Source organism: Mugil cephalus, chromosome 22, assembly GCF_022458985.1.
Source record: "Mugil cephalus isolate CIBA_MC_2020 chromosome 22, CIBA_Mcephalus_1.1, whole genome shotgun sequence".
NCBI lineage: Eukaryota > Metazoa > Chordata > Actinopteri > Mugiliformes > Mugilidae > Mugil > Mugil cephalus.
This window is the reverse complement of record NC_061791.1, coordinates 18800525-18812576: the sequence shown is the minus strand read 5'-3', so window position 1 is coordinate 18812576 and position 12052 is coordinate 18800525. Positions and strand designations below refer to the sequence as shown.

The 12052-nt window shown below is 41.0% G+C and overlaps 1 protein-coding gene across 11 annotated transcripts in view; it reads left to right on the top strand.

The window, feature by feature from the left end:
• The window catches only part of plekha5 (pleckstrin homology domain containing, family A member 5), a 183435-nt gene that overhangs the window by 97294 nt on the left and 74089 nt on the right, over nt 1-12052 (top strand). For 2 of the 11 annotated variants that reach the window (XM_047574968.1, XM_047574966.1), the window contains exon 1: nt 8616-8779. The exons of the other annotated variants lie outside the window; for them this stretch is intronic. The gene's annotated coding sequence lies outside the window, so the exon portion shown is untranslated. Of the gene's footprint in view, nt 1-8615; nt 8780-12052 lie in introns of those variants that run through there. 11 annotated transcript variants of the gene reach the window in all.

Here is a 12052-nt window from a genome sequence, read left to right as displayed (position 1 = left end):
TATTGTTCCAAAGAGCAATGCTTTGAATCTGCACTACAGTCAAATCATTATGATTGAGAAGGCAGGGAAGGAAAGGCTGAACATGGTAAGGCTTCCAGTGGCTGTAAATTGATTATTATTTTGTTTTTACACAAAAATAAACCTACTTTGAGTTTTTTTTTTTTTTAAGTTGGAAATTGAATCATTGGATGTTAAAAGGTAGTTGGTTGCCGGCAAGCAGAGTTTAAGCTGATGGGCCTGAGCCTTGGCTCCGGCTCCAGCTCCTGCTCTGAGCCCATTATCTTGACTAATCACTCACATATTTTAACTGTTGTAGAGTCTTTGGTTGCGTAGTCTACATGTAAGCCATTGATTTCAACAATGTAACTGTATTCTAATTACCATCTGCTTAAACTGTAACTGTAACAGAATACAGTTACACATAATTTCTATTCTAATGTAACACTGGTACATGTAGTCTATTACTCCCCAACACTGTCGGTTCACAACTCCCACAGCGGCTCTTTATAATGCCATGATAATCCCATCTTAGTTTAACAGCACGAGACGCACACTTCCAGTTTATGCAGGAAGATGCTGCTTTGTCATAGAAAGCTCACCAGAGTCCTGCCTGAGTCGTTTGCGTTGCCTGAAGCATTACAAATGGAAGCAGTAATGATGCTGTAATTGTGTTGTATTTACTTCCAATTCGCTGCCTTCATTTCGTTGTGGGAAATGCATTTCATGGTCTTCATTTGTCTGTGCCCCAGACGTTTGTTGGCACAAAAGTCACTTTTCCCTTTTTCCGAGATTCAGCTCATGAACACAGAACAATGTCACACAATTGGACAGTCCAAACATCACATGATGCAAAAGAATAAACGGGTTTTGATTGACAGTGTTCTGCCCTAAGCATCATACAGACAGATGAACAGACTCACTTTTCAGGAATGTAATTCTTATCCATGTTATATTTTTCCTTCCTCTCCTCCTCTTCCTCCTCCTCTTCCTCCTCTGCACAGCTGTCAAGTTGCTGTTCTCAGACCAGCTCCCAGGGAAGCTTTAAAACACAGTCATGCATCCATTTGTACACAGAAGGCTCATTCTGCCTTTGTTGCCAAGCAACACAAAAGGAAGTGCCAGAGGTTGTTGTGGGTTCCACACACCGCTGTAAAAGAGATGTGTAGCTAGAGCAGACTCATTGGCTGCTAATTAGCCACCACCAGCGATATATCAATGCACACAGTAGAATGTGATGTAACAGTTTCTTTGCAGGGTTGTGCTATTCTACAGAGTCACCCAGGGGTGAGAATTAGCTCCTGTACTGGGTCTCAACTGTCACCCCCATTTTTCTCTCTACCCCAGTATGGATAACTACCTGACAAGTCTGTTGCAGTTTTTTAAAGCACTAAATCAGGAGGATTAGTTTCCCTGTGAGGTGGACCATGGTTGTGCATATACTGTATATTATTACTCAGTACTCGATTCTGATTGGTCAATCACCAATAGTTTATTGCTCGATAGACCACCACAGCTCCTGGCAACCAACAGCAACCAACAGCACACCTCATAACATCCTACAAACTGCTTATTTTACACAAGTAAAATCTCTTTAGATCATTATTTATGTCATGTTATTGAATAATTTAGTTGTAGGTCATGTAGGCCATGTTCTAAGCAGAATAATTTATAGTGAGCTGGTGATTATTGAACAAATATCTTACCTTACATATCTTCTGTTGTGCATGCATAGAAAAGAATTGTATCCCGAAAAGTGTTTGTGTCACTAAGAATCCAGTGTAAAAAGTGTTCTTAATGGAGTTTTGTTTGTACTTGGTGTCATCAAACAGCATAAGTGTAAACACTAATTCATAGTGTATGCCATAGATCAGTAACACACGCGCCTCAGTCGGTCTGGAACAAGAAGCCGTCCTATGCTACCTGGACCTGCAGCTAAAACAGAAAGCTATGATTTGAAATCTGACTTCCGCTTCCATTTTAACTGGCACAGCTTTCATAGGCTTTACAATAACCATTGCCATACAGTACAGTAAACATTGCTACTCTATAGTGTCGAGTTAGAGGCAAGTTAGACATTAAAAGAAAGACACATGTAGAGAAAACAAAAAGAGAGAACATTGTACATAACTGCAGTCTTCTTACGTACTTGTGCTTCTTACTTACTCACTTAACTAAAGACAGGGGCTTGTGATTGCTGTTAACACATAACAAAACTGAGTTTAATACCTCAGTAGTCACAGTCCACTACGACTCTCAATAAACCCAGAGTGACAAATAAGTGCAAGGCTTTTGAGTGCCCTTGTTAAAAAATTCAGGTTAAATAATTTTTCTACTCATGTAACTTCAGCTGCCTCCCTTCCCCTGACTCTCTCACACACATCGATAAGCACAGCGGACATTTCACCTGTTGTCTTGGTAACGTGAATTAAACGTGACAGCCCTAAAATAGAGTTAATGTGTGTGAAGAGCATGGCAAAGTGGCTAACTGCTGCACATAAGCAGGGCACATGAACACCTTTTTCCCCACCTCGTGTCTGTTCTCAGGGGGGCGTGGAGCTCAGAGCTGAGCCTGACTCAGATTCCTGCACTGCTACTGGGCTGCTTCCAGTAAGAATTATATGTGAATAGTGTTTTGTGATGCTTTAGTTGTGTAAATTTTCCAGCTGGACACAGTATAATCCAGTATAATTCTGCAATACGGGGATCAGTCCATTTTCATAGACACTGTGTTGGGAGAATATGACAGATGTAAAGGCCTGAGGAACATTGACAGTTGGTTTATGAGCAGATGGCTGGGTCATAGCATCCCTCATAGGCTTGTGGGTTATTCTTGGTCAGCAACAGTGACTACCTACTGACAGTAGTTGCACTATTTATTATTCATTTTGGTTTTTCCACCTTATCTATTGAATTTAATTTTAGCTATATAGTTTAAACAATCCAAAACTGTCACAAGACGCTTTCCAGAACCCACAGCCTGAAACCAACAGATTAATGGTGGCAAAGGGAGAGGAGGAGCAAAACGAATGAGATGAATGTATGCATACATCTGGATGAAGCATTCATGCAGTATATGAGCATGATATGATACGAACAAGATTATACAAGCGATCCAAACATTAATTGTAAAAACACTTAGTAAGTGTATCATCAAGACCCTTCTTACTATATATACAAAGATGCAGGACACATACACTTTCCACATAATTTGCAACCAGACGCAGTAATGTGACACAGTAGTGACTGGGGTGGAGACTCGGTTTCATCTACCACCTGCCTGCTCTAAATGTGTGACCACGCAGAATATGTCCATGTATCATTTTACTTATTATCTTGTCACATATCCGGTGTGTACAGTTTCCAGCGGATTGGTGAAACTCCTAGCATCATATTGGATGAAGGATTTTGATTGGTCACCACTGGTGGCAAGATGGCAGCACCCTCTTTTTCCTCCTGTGGAGCTCTTAGCGATTCATCTTTAACTACAGATATGATGTGGAGTTTAGATGACAGCTTCTCAAAAGTGAAGCCAAAGCATGTGGAGCTCCCTTGGTGCCCCCTGGTGTCTGGCTGCAAACTAAAACACTAAAATACAATCCTTTTTGTTTATTTATTTTTTCTTCCAAGGATGGTGTGGTGGTTAGCACTGATGCCTTCCAACAAGAAGGTCTGGGTTCAAGTCCAACTCAGGCTTTCTGTATCTTCTCCCTGTGTCTGTTTGGGTTTCCACCAGGTACTTTAGTTTGTTCCCACCCTCTAAAGACATGCTCGTTAATTGGTGATTCTAAATTGACCATAGGTGTGAGTGTGAATGGTTGTTTGTCTCTGTGTTAGCCCTGTGATAGACTGGTGACCTCTCAACCAGTGAGAGCTGGGATAGGCTACTGAATGTGCTAGTGGCCACTAGGAGGAAGTCGAGACATGTGGTCCATTTTTTTTTTCAAAAGTCTATGGTTCCACCTTGTAAGATTGCTTCCGTGATGTGTATAGGAAAATGAGCGGACTTGAATTCAGCCGTGAAATAAAAAGGTTGAACTGCCCTCTGATTAGTAGAAAGGGTCTCAACATTTCCTGGACTGCCATTGTTGTTTTGATCAAAAGGTTGAGTGGTTTCAAAAAGTGGCAGTTCTTGTCAACATCTCTGTGACCCCGTTTAAAGGTACCATTAGTTGACTTGAAAACGGGGACATAAAAAAATAAAAGCCTTACTAGCAGGGCTGAAAATGTGTTTGAGTGCTGTTGTGTACTGAGCTTTCTTTTGCCACATCCATGCCCACACACACACACACATCTATCCTGCTCTTTGTGTACATTGAAACAACAGTGTCTCAGCTAGTGTTTTTTTTCACTTTCCATGTCCTCTTGACCTGTCTTTTTCCCCTACTGCTGAACTGTGGCTCTTGCCTTTATTTCTTAATGCACCACACACTCTCTATCCACAGTAGTAGCCTAAGTGCAGGATACTCCTTCAAACTCATCAGACCAACCTTTGAACCCTCAAGTTCAAATTTTATCACTTCTCAAGACCGTGCCTTTTACTGCTGTCTTGAAGAAATGGAAGAAGAAAAACAAACCATTACTTGTCCCAAATATCAGACTATTCTTGGTGCTGAACCTTGCAGTGTATACTTTTCTATGTTCACCTGTAAAATGTTACAGAAAGATTCTGTTCAGCAGTTTAAACTGTTAGTAAGAGGTGGTTGGGGTCGATAAAAGGTATAGAAAGTCTCACGCTATAGGTCAGCAATTTGGAATCCCATAAATGGTTAGGTTCAGGCAAGGCAAAATTACACCGTTATTTTAATTAACCACATTATACTCGTCTACAGGTTCATAGCTATATGTTGGGCATCTACTAGAATAAGAATAAAAAGCAAAAATTAAAATAATACATTTCATCTGTGGGCACCTTTCAGAGCATTCAAGGACACTTTACATAAAACATCATATGAATAAACCTGCAATACAGTAAAATAAAAGAAAAGCGAGTGAGCTATTTTAGAAAGATGAGTTTGGAGCATGCTGCATTTGAATGTGGTCAGTCTCTGTTTCGGATATCAGGTGGGTGAGTGTTCTAAAGCCTACAGAAAGCTTTGAATACCAATACCAAGATAGAACCTCGGGAATGTGGTGCAACAAGTTGCATGTGAAGGTATGGGAGGGTGCGTATACCTGGACAAGTTCAGATAGACAGATAGATGATGGAGCTCGGTTGTGAAAGGTAGTCGGATCTTGTACTCTATACGGAGTTTATATTGGAAGCCAGATGGGCTGCTGGGATGCTTTAGGCTTTAAAAAACGTACACTGAGACAGCATCTCATTTTGACCTCTTCTTTGAAGGTGTCTCTTTAACACCCAAATTCTGAAAGCCCTGTCTGCTTTTGTTGCTCAGTTGGTCCATTCTGCTGCTTTTCAGAAAGCCCTTAAAACATGCCACAAACAGTGATTAAATGCAGTGTAGAACAGATCACATAAATAAGCTGCGAACACATTTCCTTCAAAACAGATCTGATGTTTGAATTTTGTTGTATCGAAATGCAATGTCTAGGAGATGAATCTGCATCAGATCTGTTGTTCCGGAGGTTTTGTAGTCTCTTACAGAAACTGCAGACGATTGCAAAGAAGAAAATGGGGCGACAGTAACACTGTCATTAAAGGATAGACAGACTGGATATGGCCAACTCCTTTGACTGACGTTTCCAAAGGGTGGTGACACCCTTGTGACAGAAGTGACAGAACCAATGACAGTTCAATATTTTTATTTTAAAATGGTGGATGACAATCTTCTGGTTATTTTTTCAGCCTGAACTCTAATTTTCATTTAAATATTTCAGCTTCCAGACACCTTGAGCTCAGAGTTCACACCACATTCTCAAACCCTACAAGTAGGCTACCTAGCCTCTGGACTAGTACATTGCTAAGGGATTTCTAGCTTTGTTGGACATTCTTCAACGATGACGTTTTCCAAATTTACTTATTATTGTAGTTGTTTGGAATTGTCTAATGAAGAGGGTCCCAAACCAGGGTCTATAGGAGCTTGTCTCACATAAATGACAGTTACAGTACCAGAATGAAATGATACATCCATTCTTAGATGCGTCTGCTTTGATCACAGTCAGTGTTTTTTCGGAACCTTCCACTGAGCAAACTGGAAAAGCTTTTGAAATAGCTTTAAACAGTACAGCACCCAAACAAAACTCACTTGAAAGAACACCAATGTTCAGTCTTCATTCCCACCGCAGTCTCTGTGATCCGTGATCTCTGTTGAGGCAGTGTGTTACCTCTTTTGGTTGTTTGTAAGGTTGTTTGTAAGGTTCCAGCTAGGAGCAAAGAGTATACATGTTTAATGAGTGATACATTCTTTGAATTTTAAAAGCTTCACACCCACGGCATCTGTTCTGGAAATAGCTAAGTGACAGAAAAATGGTGCAGAATAAAGGAGCAGTGCGCTATAGCCGCAAGAATCACACAGCTTTAAGAAGTACATATTCACTTCGCAGCTTAAAAGGGTTTTCAGCTGTTGAAAGAAATGAAGGCACTTCCATAGGACATGCATCTGTAAAGATGATATCAAAGTATATCCATTGGACAGAAAAGTGTGTCTCGCGCTCCTGCTGAAAGTATACACAAAAGCTACGCAGCTGCTTTCCAACTTAAAACATGAACAGAAGCTCTTTGCCACAGCAAACATCACAAAGCGGCAAAATATTCACACCTGTGCTGGAATTTTAATCTCTTAATCCGCTTTGTATGTAAATGAGTTTTGATGATGTTACATGGGGATAGGAGAATTTACATCAAGGCTGTTTGTTATTTGCTAACTTAAGCTGCAAGCATATGTAGTGTATAGCAACCTAAATCCAGTCAAAAACTGGATTTAGGTTGCTACATGACCTTGCTTTGTAGTGGTGTAGACTTGTTATGATATGCTACCAAATCTGTTCTCGGCTGTATTCTATAGACAGTGTACAGTTGAATACCTGTGGATGTAGACTGCCAATGGTTTATTGGTTAGACTGTGGGTCCAACATTTGATCCAAATGCCACATAATTGACCACTGACTTTTGTAACCATGACTTATGTAACCCCTTGGTCTTTCATATAGAACTTGTGTCCATGGAAAATGAATGAATTCACATCAATACTTGGCCAGACATGGTCTTCTGACAATAGACTGGATTAACAATACTGTGCAAAAGCTTTAGGCAAGTGTGAAGAGACTGCTGTAAACTAAGAATTCTTTCCAAAATGGAAGTGTTAATAGTTTATTTTCATCAATTGACAAAATGCAGTGAATGAACAGAAGAGAAATCTGAATTAAATCAATATTTGGTGTGACCACCCTTTGCCTTCAAGACGCCATCAATTCTTCTAGGTACACTTACACACAGTTTCTGAAGGTACTCAGCTTGTTCCAAACATCTTGGAGAACTAATCACTGAATTTCTGTGGATGTAGGCTTCCTCAAATCCTTCCATTTTGTATCATTATTTATTCATTCATTATTTATATTTTTGAAAGCATTCTTAGTTTACAGCATTTTTCCACACCCACCTAAAACTGATGCTATAATTCCAGGGATACGGGCAGTGCCATGTTGTGAGCTTGGAGCCAGAGTCTGCGCAGTATGATCCGTTGAGTGTTCCTTTAGGCTTTCATTTGAATAATACTGCTCTACGTCCATCAGCTACACAGAAATGTTGGATTATACACTGTTTTCCCTAAACTCACGCCTTACGGGACTGCTTCATGGAACAATTAACGTGGCAACTGCCATTTGCAACAGTCATCATGAATCATTCTGTTTGGAATGGAAACTTGAACAAGAGCATTATATTATATTATAGTACCTAAAATGATAGAAATGATCCTTGGCCAAAGGATGGAGCTCATGACCTATGCTGAAGTCAGCCACCAGGTGAGTCTTCTTGCTTTGTCTTCACTTTTGAGGAGCTGTTCATTCATCCATCCATCAGATGCTAATTATAGCATTTAACTTCTAGGACCCCAGCATATAGGTGCTGGCTTGGATGCTAGACAGAATGAGAAGTTTCACTCGGACTATTGGACTTGTGTTCATCAAGCAGGCACAAACATGACTGAATGTATCAAGTGACATTTCTGTCTTATTTCCATTGTGGTCCTTCACACTGCTGATAACGTTCTAGACAATAACACATCAACATAAGTTGATGATCCACATTATGGTGTCCTGCTCTGACCAGTCTAGACATTGGCAACAAGGACAATAAAGCATCAGAACATTTACGATTTTAGACATAATGTGTAACTGCACTGCCACAAGTACACAGAGCATTGATTATGCTCAAGAAAAGCCTCATAAACAGTGTCTGTTAAAGGCTCCGTTGTTAATACCACCTAGCAGACTTTATGAGGGAGCACGGCGGTGCGTGATCCAAATAGATAATAAAACGCTTAAATACACGGACGATGTTAGAGTCATACCCTTAAAGGCAATTGAATCTCAGCACGCTACCCATACTCTTTTCCTGGCTCAGCTGCCTTCGTTGGGCAGCCTTGTGGGGCTGTTCTTGCAGGGTGCCACTCCAACATTGACACATCTGTCTGAAGAGAGTGGAACAGTGGTAGTGCAGGCAGCGCATGAGAGAAAAAAAAAAGAGAGAGGGAGGAAGGGAGGGCTGTTCAGCGGCGCTTGCACAAGCAGCACTGCTGCCTTCAGCCGGAGCAAAGCCCATGGAAGAGGCAGCCATCCTCCTGCTCTGCCTGCCTCCTTAACTCCTGATACTGTTCCTTTGGTGAGTCAACAAACTGTGGACTTTATCGCTGTTGTGTGTTTTTTTGGCTGTCTGTGGAGTGTGCCTGTTACCCTGGTATGCAGACACTGTGAAATCTGCCGTGCAGTGTGGCATATGCTGAGAGGTTCTTTATTGGCAGTGTAGATTGCGATGCAAGATTCACACGTGCTGTTGCCAAGGCTTTCTTTCAAAATACGAGCAAAATAAAAAGAGCCGTTCCAGCGTGTCTCTGAGCTGTTTGGGTGCTGGGTGATTCAGAGGTGTAATTTCCTAACAGCAGCTAATGTCATTACCTCTGCTGGACCAACTGTCACTGGCTGCTCACGCTCGTGCAGAACATTCGTCAGTGTGAAACAAAATCAGAACGACGTACTAGTTTATGTTGGAGGACTGCCTTGTTTTCCCACATCAGTTGTTACCAGTGATGATTTCAGGTTTCACTCTAGCTCTTCACATACGGACTACATTTAAATTTTCTCCATGAATGACTTTCTTTTTTTTATTTTAATCATGTGTATTTTTTAATTATGTGGAAATTTTGTTTCAGCATCAGTAAAGATTTTGTCTTCTGTCTATTAAGAGTCATTTTGTTTATTTTGTGACAAAAATTGCAACTTCTTTCTATTTTGTGACTCATTTCTACATATTAGAATATAAACCATAGAAAACCCTTACATGCATCTGTTCTGTTACCAGAAACTACTTCTTTGGTTGTAAAATAACATGTATTTAGTGTTATATTATTATATTGCGAAGAATATGTTATATAGTCTACGTGTGTCTGGAGCAGCATGATGTTGACACTCGGATCAGACCCAAAGCTCGACGGCTCCATCACTGAGCTAATGTCTGTGAGGACAAGCAATGAAGGATGGGACTGTTTGAGCTGGTGGATACTGTGGAACATGGACAAAGTTGTGTCCAGCACACAGAGCCAGAAAGAACAGAAGTGTAACAAAGCGTCCCTGTTGCCATGATGGGATGTTTCTTGTTTCTTTTGTCTTCCGGTTAAATTGGTCCCTAAGTAGAATTCCGATGATGGGAACTCACTTGGGAATGAGTTTTGAATGAAATTGTTGCATGAAATTCTGGATGGAGCTTTAGCAACATCAAACAAATTATTTTTCGACTCTCGGTGGGACCAGACTCCGATGCAAATTGACTGGAGAATTCAATCTTCAGTGGGGCTCAGGTTAAGTGAGGCAGTGCACGTTAACTACCCTGCCTGTTTATGTGACCTGTTTGTGTCGCCGCTTATTTGTGACATAATAAGTCCACACTGCAATGTACAATCTTGTAAGTGAAGGCATATAATACATAATGCATAGATGCATCATATGTGGCCGTTTCCTCACTCTTTCCTCGCCCTTTTTCTTCCACATCCCCAGGTAGTATCGGAGGTTTGGGCACATCAATATACCACTGACAAACTAAGTGTGGATCCTGACTTTAATTGCCAGAAATAAATAAGCCAGGGGACAGAGTTGCTGGCAGACCTGTGCCAATTATCTTGGACCAGTGAGGTTTTAAATAGTACTGTTTCGCCAAATTAACTTCAGGCCACACTTTAAATGAAACTGCTTTTTTATTCCACATGGCTGAATATTTGGACCATTGTGCTGGTTTAGTAACTGGAAAAAACATGACAGTGCTAAAAATAAGTCAGACAGGTCAAAAAAGATGAGCAGGTTTTGAACAAACCTATGGATCAGTCCAGATGAACTGGAACTATAAATGAAGTTGATTACTTGAAGTATTCATGGTGTTCAAACTGAGCCATGTGGGAACAATGAGCGTGTGACGTTTTAATTGCCTGACAGACAATATCTCCCACTTGGAGAAAAGTGAATTGTCAATGAACTGTTGGCAAAATGACTACAGTGTTACCACCCGTTGAATTGAGTTACGGAGCAGTATCACTTCCTTTAATGGACTGAATAAAATGATGATATAAATTGTCTGTTCAGATGAGTTTCACTTCCCATTTCAAATGTGCACCAAACTAGAGGTAGTTAAGTCAGGGTATTTAGATCCAGGGATTCCAGAGAGGGCTACCATCTAGGTACAAATGCTACAGTGAAAATAACACCACATTACACCACGGCTGACAAAACATTAACAACCATAGTGTCGCGCGTTGTGTATGTGCAGTTTCCGTTCAGCAGTGAGGAACAGTTTTAAATTTGACCTTTTAACTTGAATGGACTTTATGTTTGGGTGACGCAGCGCAGTGGTGGTTAGCACCGATGCCTCGCAGCTAGAAGGTTCTGGGTTCGAATGCATCGGCTGATTAGGGCTTTCCTGTGTGTCTTCGTGAATTCTCTCCAGGTTCTCCGGCTTCCTCCAGCCGTCCACAGGCATGCTCATTAGGTTCATTGGTGATTCTAATTTGGCCAAAGATGTGCATGTGAGTATGAATGGTTGTTTGTCTCCGTGTTAGCACCGTGATGGACTGGCCACCTGTCCAGGGTGTACTCCACTTCTCGCCCAATGACAGCTGGGATAGGCGCCGACCCTCCAGAGGACAAGCGGTTATGGAAAATTAATGAATGAATAAACTGCAGTCTGATCCTCTCTGAGATCGGAGCAGTTTCACTGATAACAGATTTAAAAGATGATCTGAACTACAAAGAAGGACTTAACTTGTAATAAACCTCGTTTTCCATTTCCAGTGGCATGCCCCTCCCGCATATGATTCTCTAAAGCTATCGTAGTCTTCAAAATAACAATCAGAGCTGCACTGTAAAGGTAAAATGACTTAACCTGTAACTAAGCCAACCCGTCCAGCACTGGTGTCCTCCACCCGCCCACTGCAGAGGAAGATTAGCTTTCCGATGCATCTAGATCAGCAAACCATTTGTTCCTTGTGCCTGCTAAATAAAAATTGACATGACAAAGATTCTATCCAAGTTATTTAGAAGTGACGAAACATTTGTATCTGGAGAACTCTGATACGTGCCACGACTATGCATGGCTTTCTTTTGTAATTTAAGAGAGCCATTTTGGATCACACAAATGAAGTATGAGTCTTTTATCCCTTTCTTTGCTGTGCAAATTGACAAAGAGCTTTAAGCCTACATTGTTACACTGCCTGGTACAGAGGTGTTGGGGGGAAAAATCCATGTTAGAGCGCTTATTTAACACATCAAATGCAAATGACAAACCAGCGGTATGTATAATTATATGCCTTTGATATGAGGAGGTTTAAGTGCATTGCACATAATGTATGACTTCATCCTGCAGTTAAGTGCTCATATTGAAGCCAACACACCC